The 21197-nt window shown below is 37.0% G+C and overlaps 1 protein-coding gene across 2 annotated transcripts in view; it reads left to right on the forward strand.

Annotated features, from left to right (window-relative positions):
* The window catches only part of FRY (FRY microtubule binding protein), a 236177-nt gene that overhangs the window by 32692 nt on the left and 182288 nt on the right, over positions 1-21197 (forward strand). Inside the window, exon 3 of one of the 2 annotated variants that reach the window (XM_017818584.1) lies at positions 17673-17771. The gene's annotated coding sequence lies outside the window, so the exon portion shown is untranslated. Of the gene's footprint in view, positions 1-17672; positions 17772-21197 lie in introns of those variants that run through there. The other variant, XM_017818586.1, reaches the window with a different exon arrangement.

The raw sequence follows: 21197 nt of genomic DNA on the forward strand, positions 1-21197 counted from the left end.
TCACAGACAGTATCCCGTTATTTCCAAAGTAAATATTTTACCAAATAGGTTTTTGATACAAGGAACAAGATGTGCAAGGAACAGGATGTGATACATATCCAGCACATTTTAAACACATTTTAAACATTCAGGCTTTTCCCTTGGTTATATTTAGATAAAGTTTAAATAGTTCCACCTAATGTTATTTTGCTTTGATTAAAACAGACAACATTTTAACCCATATAGGTGGCTCATTTGGAGGCTTTTTAAAGTATAAGCAATTTTTTCTTGTACGTGTTCCTCTGTATAGCAGAATAAGGAAAAGGCTTTTATTCTCCATTTTCCCCTATAGAGAGATGAGCTAAAAAGTCCTTTTGCTTTTAGTGCTGATGTGCTATTTTGGAATATGTGGTGACCTACTTTCTGTGTTTCCAGAAAGTGAGCTGAAAAATTTTAGCTTAGGTTGCAGACTGTGATTTATTTTTCAGTGTGTTTTTGTACATACTTTCACACACACATTGGCTAATGTGGAGGTTGATGTACAGTAGCAAATCAAGATTGCCAATTTAGGTACAATTTCAACAGTAATAGCAACCGAAATCTGCTGCTAGACACCTTCCTTTGGATGATTTGACAGGAAGAAATTTCCAATCTGGTGGTGCCCTTATTTAGGGTTATGTCATAATATAGGAAGTTTTCAGTTCCCAACTTTGAATAAATTTGATACCTAAGTAGAAACATCAAAAATTGCTGTAAGAATTGCTGTAAGAATCTTGTTATTATATTTTTTCAGTTTCTTCAGCATTGTCTTAGACACCGGAAGATAAAGCCCCTTTGAATCTTTCACTTTGACTCTGTGCATCTCTTTATATAGCACTCTGACCATCAAAGAAAGTTCAGCCCATTAGTTTGCCATTCCCAGTTAAAGTAATGATACGTAAAGCTTGGGAATTGTATGAACAAATTAGGAGAGAACAAATAATGAGAGATGAAGCCTGCTCCTGCCCTTTGCTTAGGGCAGAAAAAATTTATCAGTCTTGGCAAGTCTGCACTCACATCTGAGCTCTCCCCAGCAGAGCAGCTCTGCTGGCGCCAGAAAATCCTTTTTAGTTTACTGTGCTTCACTCACGATTGCTGTAGTGTAGAAGGTCCTCTCATCTATCCTGTATGAGCATTCAAAGTGTAAGCATCTGTAACTGTCAATAACAGTCTGCAGTTAAGGGGAAAAGACAGTTTCCCCTATTGTGGTACTAAACTGCTGTATCTGGTGCCTTGATATTTCCACTTAACAAAGAGGTATGAATAAGGGAAAGAGTTCAAAAAGAGGCCTGTGGAATTTTTCAAGGTCCTTGTATCTAGCTTTTGTACTGTGAGTCCTCAAGAATTCATTTGTTTAAATTTATAGAACAGAATTTTGCAAGATGACTTGATCATCATCCACAAATTTCCATATTTTAAAAAGCCATCTCAAAGCAAGGGATTTCTCAGCTTTATAAATAAAGGCACCTGAATGTTGAAACTGAACTAGCTCCATCCAAACCCAAATTTTCTCACAAGAAGGAAATATTAACATGGAAATAGATGAGTTGTAGCATCTTCTACCAAAGAAAGAGGGATATTCCTATCATTGTGGAACAGGAACTCCCAAAAGCTAACTTTGTCTTTGCCACTATTCAGTAAAGTTAGTGGAGAGGCAGAGAGTATTCCCAGCCCTGAATCAATGGCTCTCTCCACGGGCTGTAAAAGAGGTATTGGAGACTAGGCTCCCAAGCTGAAACTGGGCTTTGTTATTTCATTCCTGTGAGTCCCCAGTACTTTCCAAAAACCTATCTTTAGCTAGCAGGAAGATCTCTGCAGCTTCTGTATACAGTTGGTCAGATGACCCTCCCTTACACTAATCTCTTGGTTTTTATGTGCTTGTGCTCTATTCTTTCCCATGGAAGATGTGTCCTGCTTGTTAGACTTGAGAAGCATATCTGGAAATCTCATTTCTGCTGAAGTTCGATCTGAACTGCACCCATTTCTCCACATGCTTCCAATCTGTGTAGGAATGAAGGGGATTTCCTTAGATCCCTTTGGGACCCAATACTAGTTTTTATCCTCCACAGAAATATTTGTTACATTTGCACACTATGCCAAAAGAGCTGTTTTCTTAATACTCTGCTTTTGGAGTCAAGACTTGGATAGATAGCCCCCAAATAATTTCCTCCACCTAAGAAAGACAGAAATTATGTGACCAGCAGTGTCAAGTGCCATGAGTAAGTCTGATCCTTGCTCTGGTACTTTTTCACTTCCGTAGCTGTAACTCGTTCTCAGGTGCAGAGTCCCTTTATCAGCTAAATTTATACTGCTAACATGACAGTAGTGCTTAACTACAGAAAATGTAAGCAAACTGATTGAAGGACTTACCTTACTGATATATGTCTTCCTGAAAATAATTAGTTTCTATACTATTACCACTTTTTCTTGGATGTATGCGTAATTGCAGAAGTGTTCGACAACGTATTTGCCTGTTCTAGAGATTGGTAACAACTTGACTTCCCAGAGATAAGCCAGAACATAATATTCTATGCTATCACAGGCATTAATTCTTCAAATTCCTCTTGAAACTAATCTGAAATGTCAGGAAATTATAGGTTATCCAAGCTATGTGAGGATACTGCAACAGGGCTGCACGGTCTTTTGTTTGAGTATCTTTGAATCTGGATTAATTTCAGGATTATCATCCTGAGTCCTCAAAGTCCTAATTAGCCTACATACGGTCCAGTTGAAAAATTTATTGCTCCTCAATATTTTGCCACTTATTCTAATTTTGGGGTTATAAAGCCTGGAGCTAAACTTGGAAGAAGCAGGAAGATGACGCTGTTTCACATACCTCCCTTGACTGTGGAATGAAGTACTGGAAGAGTTCAGTGGGAGTCTCCCTAAGTTTTGGGAACATTGCAGGATTTATCTCCCTTGGCAAGCTTTTTTCCTCGCTAACTAAGATCTTAATTGACTTTCTGTGAAATAAATTCTCTGTTTCTGATGCTCTGTATAGAGATAACAGTAGAAGACATTAAGGAGTGGAAGGGTGTTTCCTTTTCTTGAGAAAGCTGAAACATGTTGATTAATGTTCACAGTCAGTGGGTAAACAGTTGTCTCAAAATATATACTTGCTACGGTGACTGTCTATCTTACACTAGGTTACTGCACAGTTTTATTTAACACTAACACTGTGTGTTTCTCAGTTGTTTTCATATGTGTTACTGCTCAGAATAAGGTTGTGTTGTGTTAGTTGAAAATTTACCAGTTGCACAGCTGACACTCAGCAAAGTAACTCTCCTTTTCTGTTCTGTTGTTGCAGATTATCTTATTTCTTATTTCCATTCTGTACAATAGTCTCTGTGTGTGTATATATGTATGCATGTATATGTATATATATATATATTTGGTGTTTATCTGGAGAGCCTTAGGCCACTGCAGCACTTTCAGCAACACAACCCCTGAAGGGAGCATCTGTTAAGCACATGACCTCTTTTGTCATTTTGCCTGTATTAGGGAGCTTGCAAAGGGGACACAATTACTCTCTTCTGCTAATACTGTTTTGAATGCATTTACTGTTGTTCTTGCAAATTAATTGTCAAATTAGTCTAAACTGTAGTTAACTCATGCCAGCACGTGGTCACAAATAATCTCATTGGAATTTTTAAATGTTTTTCTAATTTGTTCTTGTTCTACTTGTATTAATAGTAACTGTGTCCACTGAGATCCTAATCTGAATATTACTGGAAAATTGAATAATCAGTATACACATGTACTGTTTTATTAATCACATTAAATATCTATATCTGTATATCTATGCAAAATGCACAGGCACATTCCCTTAAATCTAACGTTGTATAGGCTGTATAAATTGTGTTGTATTTATAGCAGTGTAATAGAACATGATGTTTTTCCAGTCCTGTGCAGGAACAATGTTTTGGGCATGATGTAGAAGCCATCTTGTCATGCAGGTGATGCTTTAAGAAGTTGGAGAAAAATAATCAGTAAAATTGGGAGCTTTTGATGTCATTGGTTAAAAATGTAATGCTTTTTCACTAGTTAGGTTCTCATCTTCAAGAAACAAGGTGGACAAAAGAGTACCTTAAAATATCTCTGACTTCAAACAAGTCTATACTGTGTCTCTTATTCTTTCTTTCATGTTTTGTGGGTTTTTTCCCCTCTTTTTTATTCTTTAAGCACTTGGAATTTTTCACTTACCTTAAAGCTTGCTTTAGGAGTCATCCTTTGCTTGTCCTTGCCAAGCAGTGCTCGCTGTTATTTGAGGCAGCACCGTGTCTCAGTTACTTACTGTTGGCAACTACTTCCTGTGGTTTGGAGACCTTGAGTTTCCTCACATCCTTTCCATTTGCTGATTTTTTTGACATGTGTACTGGTTGTCAACTTCTGAGTATGGCAAGAGTGGGGGGGAGAAATTTACATGTTATATTCAGGTAGCTGTTCCTTTCCTTGCTCTCTCTGTTTCTGTGACACTGCAAGAGGAGCTCCAGTCTGCTTCTAAATCCACATTTATGAACTTGTGTAGAGGAAGTTTGCTTAAGCCATTCTTATTTTGCCCAGGCAATGCTTTCTTTACTGCAGATGGGAGAGGGAGAGGGGGAGAAGAGAGGCATGCAGAGAGAGGGAGTAAGTCTCTACACAGAAAAATGCTTCTATTATGAAAGAAGTATCCTACTGTATTGCAGTGTTAGATGCAATAAATGGGCCTTATTAATACTGTTCAAATGCAAAATAAGTATGTATAATAAAAGTACAGTTCTTCCCCTGTACTCAGTGCTGGTGAGGCCACACCTGGACTACTGTGTCCAGCTCTGGGCCCCTCAGTTCAGGAAGGATGTTGAGGTGCTGCAGCAGGTCCAGAGAAGAGCAGTGAGGCTGGTGAAGGGACTCGAGCACAAGTCCTATGAGGAGAGGCTGAGGGAACTGTGGTTGTTTAGTCTGGAGAAGAGGAGGCTCAGGGGAGACCTCATCACTCTCTACAACTCCCTGAAAGGAGGTTGTAGCCAGGTGTGGATTGGTCTCTTCTCCCAGGCAATCAGTAGGACAGGAGGGCACAGTCTTAAACTGTGCCAGGGGAGGTTTAGGTTGGATATTAGGAAGCAAATATTTACAGAGAGAGTAATTGGATATTGGAATGGGCTGCCCAGGGAGGTGGTGAATTCACCATCCCTGGAGACTTTTAAAGTGAGACTGGATGTGGCACTTAGTGCCATGGTCTAGTAACCACGGTGGTGTTGGATCAAGGTGGACTTGATGATCTCTGAGGTCTTTTCCAACCCGGTTGATTCTATGATACAGAAGTTTGGTGTTGTACAATTAAACATGGGCAAAGCAGTTATGGAGGGTTTTTTTGTAACTGGAGATTTTAAAGATTATTTACACATTCAGGCATTCAGAGTAGCTGGTAAGGATGTGTTCTGATGTTTCTAGAGCTTTGGCCTCAGATGGAATACCTTCATTTTCATATTGATTGCTCTTGCACTTGGGACAGTTTTATAGGTAGTTCTAAGGAAACTGAAACACAGCCAGTGATATAGAGAGCAAACTGAATGTTTCACTGGTACTAGAGAGAGGATAAAATTAAGTCAAACTGTATATAAGTCTGTAAATCGCACTTCCCATGAAAGGGAATGTGCTTAAATCATGCCAGACACCTCACTTTAAACCCATTTCTGTGTGGCAGACATCAAGAATATGCATGTGGTTCTGATTCTCCTGGGAGTGTGACAGCTAGGAAGGAGGATATTTTGCAGATTGAGGGAGATGGAATGCATTTTCCATCTTAGACAAAAATTTAAGATGCTTTTGTAAAGACCACTTTTGTCTCTGGAGAAAACTGAAGGGTAGACTCACACCTTTCAGTTTGCGGGCTCCTTTGTTGCTTTAATAGATACCTTTATGATCACTAGATGAAACTGAGAGCACTAATTTGGAGAATCAGTTGAATAAACCTAGGTTATCTTTCACTATATGAAATTAATCTACATTTATTATATTGTTACTAAAACTCCAGAATTATGGTAGCTGAATGTGGCTCTTCTATTCAGTTCAACATGCTTTGTGTGAAAATGAAATGAGTTTTTGGGGAGAACATGGAGAAGCTGGAAAGCTACAGACTCAGCATATAATCAAGCATATTCTGAGCTCATACTGAAAAGTAAAAACAATAAAAAATTCTATGCTCCAATTCCTTTAACAGTAGTTACCAGTACACTTTTTTCCTGAGAACACTATGATATAGGTATGACCTGAGTACATATGTGAGATCCATCTGTCTAGGACTCAGGCAAAATATAGGTACTTTACGTAGAATCATAAAATCATTTAGGTTGGAAAAGACCTCTAAGATTGTCAAATCCAGCCATTAACCCAGCACTGTCAAATCCACCACTCAGCCATGTCCCTCAGTGCCACATCTACATGTCTTTTAAATACCTTCTAGGATGCTGACTTCATCACTTCCCTGGACGGCCTGCTCCAATGCCTGACCACCCTTTTGGTGAAGAAATTTTTCTTAATACCCAATCTAAACCTCCCCTGGTGTGACTTGAGGCCATTTCCTCTCATTCTATCAGTTATTACCTGGGAAATGAGCTTGACCCCCACCTTGCTGCAACCTCCTTTCAGGCAGTTTTAGAGAGTGATAAGGTCTCCCATGAACCTCCTTTTCTCCGGGTTATATTTGTTTTACATGAAAAACAAGCTATACCTGGCTGTTCTGACTACTACACTTCTGAAATGAACAGATGTCACTGTTGAGGATCTAGGAAACAGTTTGCCCCAACATGAGGGTACAGATGAAACTTATACCAGTAGGAGCCTGGGCAGTAGTGCTTTCTGCTGTTCTAAACCCACTAGAGGCAGCACAAAATGGATTCTCCCTCATTTGACAAAGAAAGGTCATATTCTTCAGAGGCTCAAAATATATTTTTTTTTTTAATCCCAAAACCACAAGCATTTTAGAGCTCCTGACCAGCATGACATGTGGGATCATGACAGTCTTCATTCAGAAATTAAATGGTGCTGGAGAGAAGGCACTCTTGATCCCTAAGATTTGGGCACATAGATTTCACTCAGAAGTGAACTGAAGTCAACACTGAATGATCTGAATCTCACCTTTAATTAGCAATAGATGATGCAAAATATGTTTCATTATGATATGTGGATGTCGAAGTAGTGTCTAGATTGAGAACAGGAAACACCTAATAAAGAGTTAAATGCTGTCACTGTTTTCAAAGGCTGGTGATAGTTGTTACCTTCTCTTTGTTTGTATGGATAATGACATAACACTCAGCAAATACTAGCCCAGTGGTTTGAGATTGAACCCTTGCATCAGGTTGTAACCCTCAATCTGTTAAGACTGAGGGCATGGATATTCAAAGAGGATGGGATGGAAGTGACCCTGCATTAACTAGAGTGTGATGTTTTAGGAAGATGTGAAGGATGGGAAAAGATACATCTTCAGAAGGATCTAAGAGAACTATATAGCTGAATTTTCTCTCCTCCTCTCTTTTCTGTGTGGTACTTATTTCAAAGTGTTTTCTGATACACTGTTCCACGTTTTGGTTTTTTTGTTGTTTTTCTTTTTCTTGCAACATTAGAAAGACATGTGAAATCTAATTTAGGTCTGTCCCATTACATTGCAAAGGACAGGTGTACTGAAGGGTGAGATGAGTTTTGTCTGCCTTTCTTCTTTCCTCTTCATTAACAAAATTCATGTAACACAATCAATTCAAAATCTTGGGCAAGGGACTATTTCTGCCGCAGGGCAGCCTGCTCTATCTGTTTTGAATCTCATCCAGCACTGAATCAATGCAACTTTGATAAGTTGGAATTTATAAAAGTCAATGTTATTAATAGACCACATAGGTATTTGCTCATCCATAAAAATCAGAATTTTCATTACCGTTTAGTTTTCATGGCAAGGAAAGGAAGAAGACTGGATTTCCTATATCTATGTGATCACCTTGGGCAGTGGCCTCACTTAACATTAAGTGTAGCATAAACTCTTTGTAATTTATGAAAAATTTCATTAAATTGATCCTCTCTAAGAAATATATACAAGTTTCAAACATGATGAATTTTTTTCCTCTATATATTTAACACTTTTTACAGAAGCTGAAGTGCTGTTATTACCTCACACATATGCACTAACAAAATTTAATTTATGTAGAATACTGAACACTTAAAAGTGGTTTAAAATAGAAAATTGTCTCTGAAATCTTTAACCTTAGTGTTTGTAGTTGCTCACAGTATTCACTTTCTGCACAGAACACAATAGGAAAAACAGGAACATCTGCCGTGTTTATTCCAGACTAATACTACCTCTTACTAAGTAAAATTCCTGCGTAGCCCCAGGTCTTTCTCTTACCATTGTACCTAGAGCGTAGGCTTAATGTCCCAGATTGCAGTGGAATAATATCAAGCATTACCGTTGTGTAGATTGTGGCAAGTTCCACCCTCAGCCTGTGATCTTTGGAAGATGCCCAGGCACTGGGCTGCCACTCGGGTGCCGACAGCTCTGAGGCCATCTGTGAGGAGCCCTGTCAGCTGGCTGGGTTCCTGTGCTCTGCCTCTACACTCTACCCTTCCAGAAAATGCCTGTTCTCAGGGTTTGCGATGCTTTCCTGCTGGAGAAGGATCAGCTTTCAAGTTCTCATGAAAATAAGGCTGCGGCAGCTATCATGTAATGGGAACATTAGTGTGAAATAAAATTATTACAAATGGACATTAGAAAATGAATTTTTTTGCTTTTGAAATGCTGCAATATAAGTCAGCTTTCCTACTTAATATGGGAAGTGCACATTCTGGATCAAACAGTAAGAGACTAATATCTTAGAATCAGATTACAGCTTTTACCATATATTTTGTTTGTTGTTAGCAAGCAAGAATATGATTTCCATTTAAAGGTTCTTATCTTCTTTCCGCTGAAGGACAATGCAGCTGAAACACTTAGCCAAATCTCTTGTCAATATTCATCTATTAAAATCAACATACCAACATAGAAAGTAACTCTGTAAAAGCTCTATCTTTTCTTGATGTTCTATCTGTTAGTGTTTGAGAGAGGTGAAGAATTGTCTGGGCTGAAAGTCTGTTTCTCTTTTCTGTGACTGCAATTCAATGTTAAGTTACCTATTGCAAATTAAAACTGTAAATGTAGTGCATGATATGATGAACACCTAATACTCTTATTTAGTTTCTCGAAGGTCAGGTGTAGTAGGAAACTAAGCCCTAATTGCACAATTCTACGAGCCAAGTGTTTGCTACAAGGGTAGAAATTAATGTGAACCTAATATGATCTCTGCCGTCTTTAACAGGATGACCATGACTGGTTGTTTATTGACCTTTTTCTCTTATACTCACTTCTGAAAAATGATGCTTGACTAAGGAGAGGGTTTTTGGATGCTGAAGTTGGACCTAATCCAGACTCTTCCTATAACAGCATTAGGCTGGAAGAAATGGGTTAATTCAAGCAGAGAACATGTCAGATGTTCACATCCTATGGATTAAGACAACCAGGTTATTCCAGAAAATTAAACAAATAATTTCTTATGTAACAGTTGGAGGATTTAAACAGCTGTATATTTTCCTCACTTTTTGATACCCGGTTTTCCTTTCTTGCATTGTTTAGCTGTTGTATTTCAGATGCAAAGCAAAAGAGGTTAGAGACTTCATGACACAGATAACTTGGCAGATCTGTGACTGTTCTGATGTGTATAGGAAGTGAGAGCTGGGTAGTAAGTCCTTACATTGAACAAAAGAACAAAATTGATTTTCTAAATTGGTAAGTTCTGTTCAGCAGTCTCCTGGGCAAGCAGGTACCCAAGAATATTCAACTTGATTGGTAACAACTTGATTTCTTTAAATATGTCTAAAACCTGTAAAACACAGACAAATTAATTAAGTAGCCTGAACATTGCCTTTGTAACCTTAGTTTTACAAATATTTTAACTAAGGGTAACTGGGCACAGTCACTAAAAGAAGCAATTCATATATCCCTGTCCTGGATGCTTACTCTTGTATTTTTGTCCTTTGTGGCAGCATGACTAAAAATGAATAAATAAACAAAAGGTAACCTAGGTTTCTGCCATAGTTTGCTATGCAGCCTCACAAAGTGGGTGGTAATGAACCAAGGACAGAAGCTCCATGGGACACAGGAAAGAAGGATGAGGCTTGATTTATTGAACCGTGCTGGCTTAAAATGTTAGTAAAGCTCGAACTTTCCTCTCCTACCATTGCAGTTCCTCCAACTTATATGGCTAAGAGGCCTTCTCCTCCCTTGGAGGTATTTACATACCACTTTATTCTGCTATGTACGGCATGGTGGGAAGGGCCATGAATTCATGTACACTGATACAGAAGTTACTTTACCAAACCATACAGGAATTCATTGTGGTGTTGGTTTTCTTCTTCCATAATACAGATTTTCTGAGCCAGCCTGCACAAGGTGACACATTGAGAACACTTTTTAGGAAACTTTTTCTGCTGTTGATAAGCACAAATATTTCTTCAGCTGAAAATGAGAACGGCAGCTCTAATGCGATCATAATAACACTTGGCTTACTGCACATGAAATATAACAAGATTTGCTGCTGTATTATTAAACAAAAAGCTAATGATAATTTCCCCTATGAGAAAATTGGCTTTTTTATGACCTGGACCAGGCTGATTTTGTAACATCAACTCTGTGTTTCTGCAGTACAGACATCCAAACACAAATCAGTTATCAAACATCAGTTTCTTTTAGCATTTTTTTATCAAATTTTGATCGAAAGAATTCATAATAGAAACTGCAAACACTACAACTGAGTAGTCTGTTGGAGGCAAGGGGTATGATGTTCTGATTTAGCCTTTGACTGTAATGGATAAACCCAATGATTATTATACTGACCTTTTAAAATTGTAAGAAAGTACTGAACTACACAGAACCTACCAGAGAAGCCTGAAGTCTTATGAACCTTTGCCAGCCTTAAAATTTAGCCCAATTATGATTCCTGTGCTTTGCTTTTCATACTTTGAGCACTTTCACGATTAGTTCTGATTGTAACACAAGGATTGCTTTCTTGTAGTAATCTCTTCTGAAGGATCTTGTGTAAACCTTTGATGGGATAAATAATAGAGTTAGTCTACTAAAATGACACTTAGGCACCTCATTCTCAACAACTTTCAGACACCACCAGCACCCTCAGTTTCTGTTTTACCACTGCATACTCCTTTGCTTTATCTGCTTAGGATTTTCAGTTTTCAGAACAAGTATTTATTTGCCTGTCTTGATTTCTAGTTCTGAATGAATTTTCAAGTGTGTGTTCCAGAGCAGATCCTGTAAAAGGCAATTAATTTAGTGATGAGATGTTTGGGGTCTTCGTCTGTCTTCTGAATTTCCACCTGAAGGCCACTCAGGGGTAAACTGTTCTTAGATTTCTGTGTACTGTTGCTGGATCAGGGATTTGTGCTCTTGACAGGTTTTCCCCATCTGATAGAGTGTGACCACTATCACATATTTGAGTGTCTCAGCGGCCATTTCTCCTATTGGAAATGTTCCACTTGGCATGAATATTCATTGGGCTGCAGAAGGTAAGATTGTATAGTGCAGCGATTGTATCACTCAGCTAGAATATGGGACAGTCTCTTTCAAGTCACTCTTCTAATGAATATTTAATTATTTATATGTGTTGGAGTACTTTCAGCAGGAAAAGTTAAGAGCTGTCTCCAGAATATCCTCTAGCTTGATGCTTAGGTCACTTATTGAAGATACTGAAATTTTGTATAAAGCTTCTGTCAAATTTCAGTTTAAAGCTCCTCAAATGTCAATTCCTGCATTTGATATTTCTTATTTCTCAGTCTTCACACATGGTTCAGAGATATTTATTTGCTAAGATTTAAGCATTTTCTGTTGTTTTGAAAAGGTTTTTTTTTAATGTATTTTGGTTTAGTTGTATTATCAGGAATGAAGTGAATATTTTTGTGTTGGTTCAGCCAAAGCTGAAAAAGCAAGTGGAGTTGGAAGAGAAGGAGAAGCAAGTAAAACTTCTTGGACCTTTTTTTTTTTTTTTGGGAGGGAGGGGTTATTAGCTGGGAAAAACAGAGGATGAGATCCACAGCAGCTATAGATTTGAAGGACTTGAACAAAGTGTTTTGGTCTCCAGTGATGAAGACCAGTGTCTAGAGGAATTTTTAAAATGTAACTGAGCAATTTATACATACAATTCCCTTTGGTTATAACCTAATTCCCACCACCTAAACCTCCTTTGGAGTCCAGTAGAATTTTCAAAAGCTTATTTCCACATATAAACAGAGCACATGATCTTTTGAATACTCAGTAAGATCAGAAATAATCATCATGGCTAGGCTTCACGAATGAAGATTTGGGAAAGGCTCTATCCACATTTGTTACAAGCACGCTGGTGGCTAGTAAGGCCTATACGAGATAATGTCTGATTGCAAAAGGCACAGCAGAAAGACTCCTTAGGTGGTGTAATCTGCAAGACACGATTCTTTCTGCGTTGTCTTTTCTCCTCGAGAGTGATCCTGTGTGCTTTCTCAAAGGAAGCAGCAGCGTTATAGATGGTCACTTTGCTATCTAATGTTAAATATTTAATTTAATGTTCATTTGGTTTAAATGACTTTGGTTTAATTTATCAGCTTTTCTGAATTGAAGGTGTGATTTCTGAGTCCAGTGTATTTTAGACTGGATCCTTCCATTCATAATTTCAACTTTCAGCCAAATTCAATACAATTCTAAGAGGAGCAAGACAAAATCTAGCAGACTTTGCATCCTTCTGCATTTCTAACACAATAAAATACTTAAAAAGCTACACAGATATATATCAAGATATATAATTTCTCCCATTCCTTCCAAAAGGTTTAGCATCACCTGTTTAGCTTGCCAAGTTAACGAAGTATTAATGAACTGATCTGAGAAATGCTGTAGGTATAATATAAAACATACTAACCTTAGACAGTGCCTCATGTTAAATTGTAGTTCCCCCTTTGCTGAGATTGTGCTGCTGAGCTCAGGTTTGTTGAACTTCCTAATTACCTCAAAACTTTCAAACAAATTATTTCGACCTGTCTCCTCCCTGTGCTATTTCACTGATGCAAGGAGGGGCGATGCAGTAACTCTACACCTGTCTCAGCACATGCCTATCCACCTGCTCAACTTCCCCAACAAGTGAGTTGAGCATGAGAACATCTGAGATTGCTCAGCTCTGTAACCACTAGTCCAAATACTTCTGGATCTCCAGGCTGGCTTTGCTTTCCTGGGGTGACTCTAACAGTTAGTGCTCTATAATGGCAGTTGATGACAGCAGCTTGTACTCCAGGACTAATAGGAAATTGAATTCCTATCAGACTTGTTATAAAACAACAAGACGGAGAAGCCTGCCACCAGACATCCTGCTAGAAAATGATTTTAAAGGAAAGTTTCAAAGAAATATTAGGAATATAGACCCTATACATCAAAGGCGTCCTAAGAAAAGACCGTCTATATTTTCAGGTAGGAAATGCTATTTTAATCGTTTGTTGATGCAATATATTTTAACCTTTTTGGTAATTGATTCCAGTCAGAACTTATTCTGGTTTAAAACCTAAGACAGTTTTCACAGATGGATTTAATCAAGTGCCCTTTCATGTTAAATTATGTCAGCCACTAGAGTTTAAGTGATGGAACCAAAAAGAGAGACTTCATATTTTTGATTTCACGTTGCTTGCTTGAGAGTTTTTTTTAAATACTTTGCATTTAAAGAAAGCCAGTTGTTTCTCTAGAACTTTAAACTGCATTTTTCCTAACTCCCACTTAAAAACAGTATGAGTCTCTTGCTGCTCTAATACTTTCTCTCATTGCTTTTCTGGAGGAGAGTGGTTTGGAGATATGTAGACTTTTTCAGTCTAGCTGATTTATTTATTTTACTTTTTGTGGTAGCCAGAAATTAACATCACTAAATAGTCAAATGCGTGCTTTGAATTCCTGGTTTGCACTGGAGCCTGTAATGTCAGGAGTTAATAATTTAGTTTAACTCTCTAGTTGTTAAGAAGTAGGAACAAGGTGTAAGAGTGGATTTCAGCCAAGCTGATGGCAAGTCTGGAATATTTTGTTGTGTTTGTTTTTTTTATTATTTGAAATATGCCTAAAAATAGGCAACGGATTAGCATGAGGACAAAGGATTTGTTGGAAAACAATCAGGTCATCTGTACTAGGAGGACTTAAAAGGTTCTAGGGGGGGGAAAAATCAATATCAGCTCATCCCTACTGAAACTGAAGATGTGTTTCTGTGAGTGATCAGAGGAAATGAAATCCTTTATAGAAACAAAAATATACTGGTTTTTAAATTTAGATTTCTTCCTTTCCAGACAAAAATTAGGATTTTCACATTTCCAAGGGAAAATAGTGCAATCATACAGATCTTTGAAGAGCTGTGAAGTATATAAAAAAGTGTTATTGATTATTTAAATATTAATTTTATATTCCTTAATGACAGCTAAACTTACATGGGTACCTTTTCAAGAGCCAAAACGCTGGTGAAGGAATATGAATACAATGTTAAAAGAGAACACAGGCCAGCACTGTTTGTGTGGGTTTTAGAACCTCTATTGTACCTTTATTAAGGTTGTTGAAATAGTTCAACTCCTTAGGAAACAGAGCTTTTCTCTTCCTTCCTATTTTACTTCCCAACTTAAAAAATGCAAAAAACCTTATCAGATCTCATGTCATGTGACTCAGATATGCCCAAGGCTCCTGGGCTTCCCAGTGTCTGAACAAGTTCCTCCTAAGGTGATGTGGTCTGTTGGTGACTGTCAAAGCACATTATTTTGGACAGGATAAACCCTCTGTATCTTATCTGCCTCTGTTTGTCTGTATCTCAGTTGCTGCTTTTTATCTTTGAACTACTTTTTCTGCTCCTTAATTACTTCTGTGTTTGGGTTTTTTGATTTTTTTTTCCCCTCATGTAACTTTTTGCTTTTTTTCCTGTACATCAACATTTTTTTTAGAAAAAACATATTAAATATTAGCCTTGTGTGTGATCTCCAACACCTGTACTCTGTTGTGTCCAGCCAGATATCTCCTTTATTCTGTGATTTTTTTAATGCAATTCTTCTTTCTTCTCTCTTTCCACCCTCCCAGATTACCACATTAGCAGTAATACTCCATTGTTTGTGCTGTGTCAGATATAAGCACTTTCATGTAGTTTGTGTGTCTGGAACACAGCCATTATGCTTACAAAATCCAAGGCAGATGTGTTACTGTACACTCAAGAACACTTAAAGGTAATGCAAATTGCTTCCTATAAGCAATTGATGGAGCATGATGGAAAGATGGGTATAGTCTTTCATTTGGTAGGTCAGCATGGGAGAAGCTTTACTTGATTTGCTTTTGAAAACAGGTTAACAAAGTAAGCCTGAAGTCCTCTAAACCATTGTCTTTCATGCTGTAAACGAATGTTAGAATGGAAACAGAGCTGTATCATAGAATCAGAGTGTGAGTTGGAAGGGACCTCTAAAATCCATGTACTCCAACCACCCTACTGTGGGCAAGGACATGTTCCACTATGTTAGGTTGCTCAAAGCCCTACCCGACCTGATCTTGAGCACTTGAGATAGATAGATAGATAGATAGATAGATAGATAGATAGATAGATAGATAGATAGATAGATAGATAGATAGATAGATAGATAGATAGATAGANAGATAGATAGACAGATAGTAAATAGAAGTATAGACAGACTTTGTCTGCAGTCATTTGCATCAGTGCTGAAGCCCTCTGAAGAATATGGTAATTCTTACTTCCTTGTTTCAGCCTAGTTGTCTCTTAATAGAAATATTTTAAATCTTTATCGTTTTGTCTACTCTACATTCTTCTAATCCCCGTATCTCTGCTAAGTCTTTTATATCACCATTAACCTGTCTCGTGTTTAGGACATGGTTGCAATTTAGTCTGAAGTCATGCACCTCTTGTTTTCTTTCCTTTTATTCTGTCCTAAAGAGCTTAACTAATAAAATAGTGAATAGTGACACATCAAGGCATCTAGGATGCAAGGATATATGTCAGTTCATACATTGGGACTTTTGTTTCAGACTTGGTGCAGCCTTGGGGAGGCATCTTGCATGCCATAGGCTTGTTTTACAACTTTTTCTTAACTGTGATAGTTAGAAGCTCACTCTTTAGAAATGAAAGCAGCAATGTGAGAAACATGACACATCTGTCTGTCCTGCTGTCATGAAATTAGTCATTCACATATGCCTGGGCAGGACTAACCAGAGAATGGTATCCCTGGGGATACCATACATGTCAGTGTTCACTCCCACATGGCAAGGGGAGGACAGAAACTATGACTGTATGGAGAAACCATGCCATTGCCAAAGGAATACGCTGCACAGATATACCTTTTTCTTCTTCCACAAAGCACTTAATTTCTTTTTGTTCTTTAAATTTGAAATGTTTAGGTCTATTGCATGCTTCAGGGCTTGGTTAATGTCAACTGCTGATATCAAAGTCTTAGTTTTTACTATTTCATGGTTATCTTTAAAAAGAAAAAAAAACAACACAGGCACAAGGGAGAAATCAACATTATAGGGCCATTTATTGTCAGTGGAGAGATTCATCATCTCAATTAGTGGAGTTTGTACGTATCTGCTGACGTGCCTTCAGCTCAGCATACGATCGTAGGCATGACTGAACTTTACCCTGGCAGGACCATGCAAAAATGAACAGTGTCTTTTCTTAACCTGAGTAATCTCCATGATAAACCTCTTACTTTTTAATAAGAAAAGAAAGAATTGTATAAAGACAGAGTGGGCAATGAAGGCATCTTAGGAGACCATGTCTTGAGAGAGCTGCCTAGGAAAGGTAAATTGAACTAACTGAAGGGGCACAAAATTAAAATGCATTAGCTAAACATCATTAAATGTCTATGCTAACATGTTCAAAAGCACAAAAGAAAATTAGTCTGTATTTATTAATTTTAATTTAGGGAAGTGTAGGGTGAGTTTTTACTCCTATTTCTTTTTGGAAGGCTGCTGATGTTGTTTTTTGAGTTTCCTCTTTATGCATAGCAAAGACATAAGATTTTGCCTGGGAATATTAATTTTCTGTAGAAAATAGAATAAACAATACAGAAATTGAAAAGGTCAAAATATAATGTTTAAGTTTTACTTGGAAGCCATTCATATTGTGAATTGGGGATGTTTGTTTAAGTACCACTGAAAATCCAATTCTAGTACTGTTATTAGTGTCTTGTAGGTTTTTTTTTCTTCTCCTGCATCATTTTTGTATGCAGGTAGTCTGTATCATTGTTGAATAATGCTTGTTCACTGATGTGTCAGTTTTTAAGAACAGAAGGTGAGAAAAATACTTTGGTTTTTCTGCTTCTCCGAGGACCAGGCACACCTCCATTTCACAGCAGTATGCCTGTGCCTCAGGTGTTGTCTTCCCAGCCAAAATAAGCTCTATGTATTCTGTGGGACAAAATGTTATCTCTACTTTTGCAAAAGCAGTGTGGTGTTGCTATGAACTAATGTAATAAAGGTCAGTGGTTAACAATACTTTACACAGCTACTCAAAGTAAGAATGTAGGTTGCTAGTCTGATTTTACAACAGAATAGCTAGTATTCTGTAACAAATTCACTGCCTTTTTTTTTTTTTTTTTTCCCTCAGTGAACATATTATCGCAGTTAGAAGTCTTGAGATACTCTCTCAAAGCATTTCTGGAGTTCAGACCAGCGTACAGTCTAGCAAAGTCACTTTCTAAAATAAGTAAGTTGATTTGACACTATATTTGCATGTAAATTATAATGATGAAAATAGTAAAGGAAAGAAGGGGGTTGTATGTAAAAAAAACACTCAAAAGTTGTTCAACAATGATGTGAATAAATTATTTAATGTTTCATGAATCATGGAGATAAAACAGCCAGTATGTATGAGTTATTTTTTTCTTTTGACTGGTCATGTTAATTGAGAAAGACTTGCCAAAATCTAATTACTTTTAATAAGGATGCTTAAAATTATGGGTACGGTATGTGTCTTGATTTATAATGATCTGTGTTCAGTATTTTAATTTGGTGAAGATTTGAATAGCCTACCTCCTCTCTGAATAAATTGTACTGCGTGATAATAATGCATGCTTGCAATCTGCATATGATAATTGCTGTTCACTTATGGTACCCCTAATGGCACCTTGCACAGTTTGGAGACATTTGGGAGATTGGCCTGTGATGGTGCTGCATTTTACAAGTATGATCAAGCAGAAGGGAAGGCAAAACTGGCTTGTCCAAAAGTTCCTTCTCTTTCCTTCCTGACTTGAAAAAATTGGCTTGGTTTCCCTTTAATACTGCTACCAAGACTTTCTGCTGATTGAAAATGCAGGGGGAGGGAGGTGTAGCATTTTTTTATTTGCTGTTCATATTGCAAACTGATGTTGGTTCTGTATGCTACTGATTTTTATTGAGCCTTTTGTTAAGATATGTCATTAGTACATTGCTGATTGGGTATGTATTCACCCGCTGATCTGGGTGAGTGACCACTGCTTTATTAATAGAAATTATAAAATTGATAATATCTTGCTTTGATGTGGCCTTCTGTATTTCTACATATATTATTTAGTATACTCTTCAGAATTTTAGTTCTTCAATGTTTCTATTAAAGTGTTGTTTTCTTCAGGAGGGATAGGTTGATGATTCATAGAAAAGCTCTGGATTCTGCATTTTGAAGTCTGATGTCATAGATGCATATTGTCAGACTTGTGTTCTTGGGTTTATTGGTATTTTGTGGACTGAGGAGAATGATTACCAAATGTTCTTGTATGCAAGTGATGAAGATGCTGCCTCATCTTTAAGTTGTATCTGGGACATAAAGGGAGCTCTATGTCCATTGGAGAGTGACTTGAACATGAAAATGAGGAGGAAGATAGGGAGGAAGGTGAAGTTAAGATAGGGAAGGCTCCTTCTGATATTGTGGCTTGGATTTTTGTTTTCTGATTTGGTTTTTGTTTGTTTTAAAAACTGTTTAGTTGTTTCCTAGATTTTGATTGCCACTATCAGTTGTTATAAGTGTTAAGACTCCTCTTTAAAGCAAAGGCTCCAGTGTCCAAGTAAACGAACCCCATTGTACACATAGTAATATACCTCAAATCTTAACATATCTAAGGGTTTGTAGACCTCACTCTGCTGAAAGATCTTGTGAAGCAATTATAGCACTTGTGTCCTGAGTTCAGCACAAGTTTCTGTGTGTGCTGCTTTAGAAATAGGACATGAAAAAAGAATCTGGATTAGCAACATAGTTTGCCAGTTTGACCCTTTGGCTTTCTGCTATGTCCTTTCTAGAGGATAATGATTAAAGTGTAGAGTGAAATCTTCGAACTTGTGCTGAATGCTCGTCTCTGGGAAACATAACAGGGGTTTTTTTGTATGTTTATATAATTTTCAAGAAGCAACATTGAATTCATATTCATATGAATATGATACTGGTTGTATCTACAAAAAATTATATCAATATAAAATGTATTGAATTTTATAAATAAAAAATCAGAGTCCTAACAAATATTAGCAAAATAGGAAACATACAGAAATGTTTTAAAATAATAAAGAACAAGCCAGTCACTCTTTACATCAAATGGTAGTAGTTTTAACTATATTCCATATGCAGTAAGTCTGTGAGGGTTTGTTGACATTATTTCTGAGTAAGTCTTTCTTTGGCCATCAAGACACAACAGGATATTTTATTCTTTTTATCTGATTTAAGATGCAACTTGAATAGCGGAATCACCGTAAAAATATGCCCACCTTTGACCCATAAAGAAATATTTTTGTGCTAATGGATTGGATAGATTGCCAATAATTTTTTTCAGAGAGTTGTGAAATACATATCATTTTATTACATGAAAGACAGACATTACTTTTAAAGTCTTACAGTAGTGCATCTGCTGTAATCAAAAGCTTATCAGCAAAGTGTTTTAAAAGAATTAGACTTAAAAGTTATCTAAGTAGCTTTGATTTAACCTTCTTGCTGATGTATATTTTATTCCTCTTCTGAAGAGCAATCTTCACATAAGTTAGTGTAGGTAATGACATTGAAGTATGTTCTCTTGGCAGTCAGATGGGTCTATGCACTGTGTATAAATCACTCAAAATATATTCCTTTTATAATGCTTGTTTACTTTCAGAAACTGTACTAGACTTGCTGGGTGCATTTGGTAGGTAACCAACTTCCAGCTGTTTATAATTAGCCTTACATATTTAATTGGAGCATACTATATCCAAAGCACCCAATAATCTTGGAATCTCTGAAATAAAAAATCTCAATGTTTTCTTAATTTTAATTGCTTTGCTGTCTTACTGTACCTGAAGTTAAACAACGAGTTTAGGAGATACTGAAAATATTTGCTTAATTTCAATAACTTTTAAAAATCGGTATTTTATTAATCTTTTTGGATTCAGAGACTGTTCGCCTGAGGATGGGTGTAAATAGTGTAATTCATCCTAGTTACAAAAGACTACCTATTGAAAACACTTTGAACACAACTAGAATTACCTGGAAGTTTGTTTTTGGTTTTTTTTTTTACTGCTTCTCATGATAAAAGATGCCCTTTTGAATGAAATCCTTTCTGATAAAGAAAAAAATTAGTCAACTGTAGCTCTCATATGAATTTTCTTTATTGTTACTAGTTAAGAGTGGTTAATTTGGAATGTGGTTTTTATGCATTTTGGGTATTGGATCTCAAATTAGGAGCCTGATTCGAGTAGCTCAAAACTTTCTTTATTGGGGTTTCTGGGAAATTGAAATTGCACAGTGCTTCACAATATGAGATCAATATAAATTCTTCTTTGCACAGGATATACTAATGTATAGCTGCTACACAAAGTTAAAATGCAGTATTATATTCAGATACAATTTTGAAGACCTGACATATGTCCATTCATGCTTTGTAATCCTATACTTAAAGTTGCACTTAAAATTTATTAAAAGAGGAAATCCTTCCCATTGATTACAGGAAGACATCACTGTTTGCAGGGAAAAATATACATAGTTAAGCAGTGTATGTTGTGTTTGATGCAGTGTATGTTGTGTTTGATACAGTGTAGTGGCTCCTCTTATAACAACCTGCTTGGGTAGGGGGTTTTTTGTTTATTTATTTGTTTTAGAACTGTCTGAGGGTATTGCTGTGACTTTCTGTGGGGTTTTCCT

Source organism: Lepidothrix coronata, unplaced genomic scaffold (assembly GCF_001604755.1).
Source record: "Lepidothrix coronata isolate B3197 unplaced genomic scaffold, Lepidothrix_coronata-1.0 Scaffold69, whole genome shotgun sequence".
Lineage (NCBI taxonomy): Eukaryota > Metazoa > Chordata > Aves > Passeriformes > Pipridae > Lepidothrix > Lepidothrix coronata.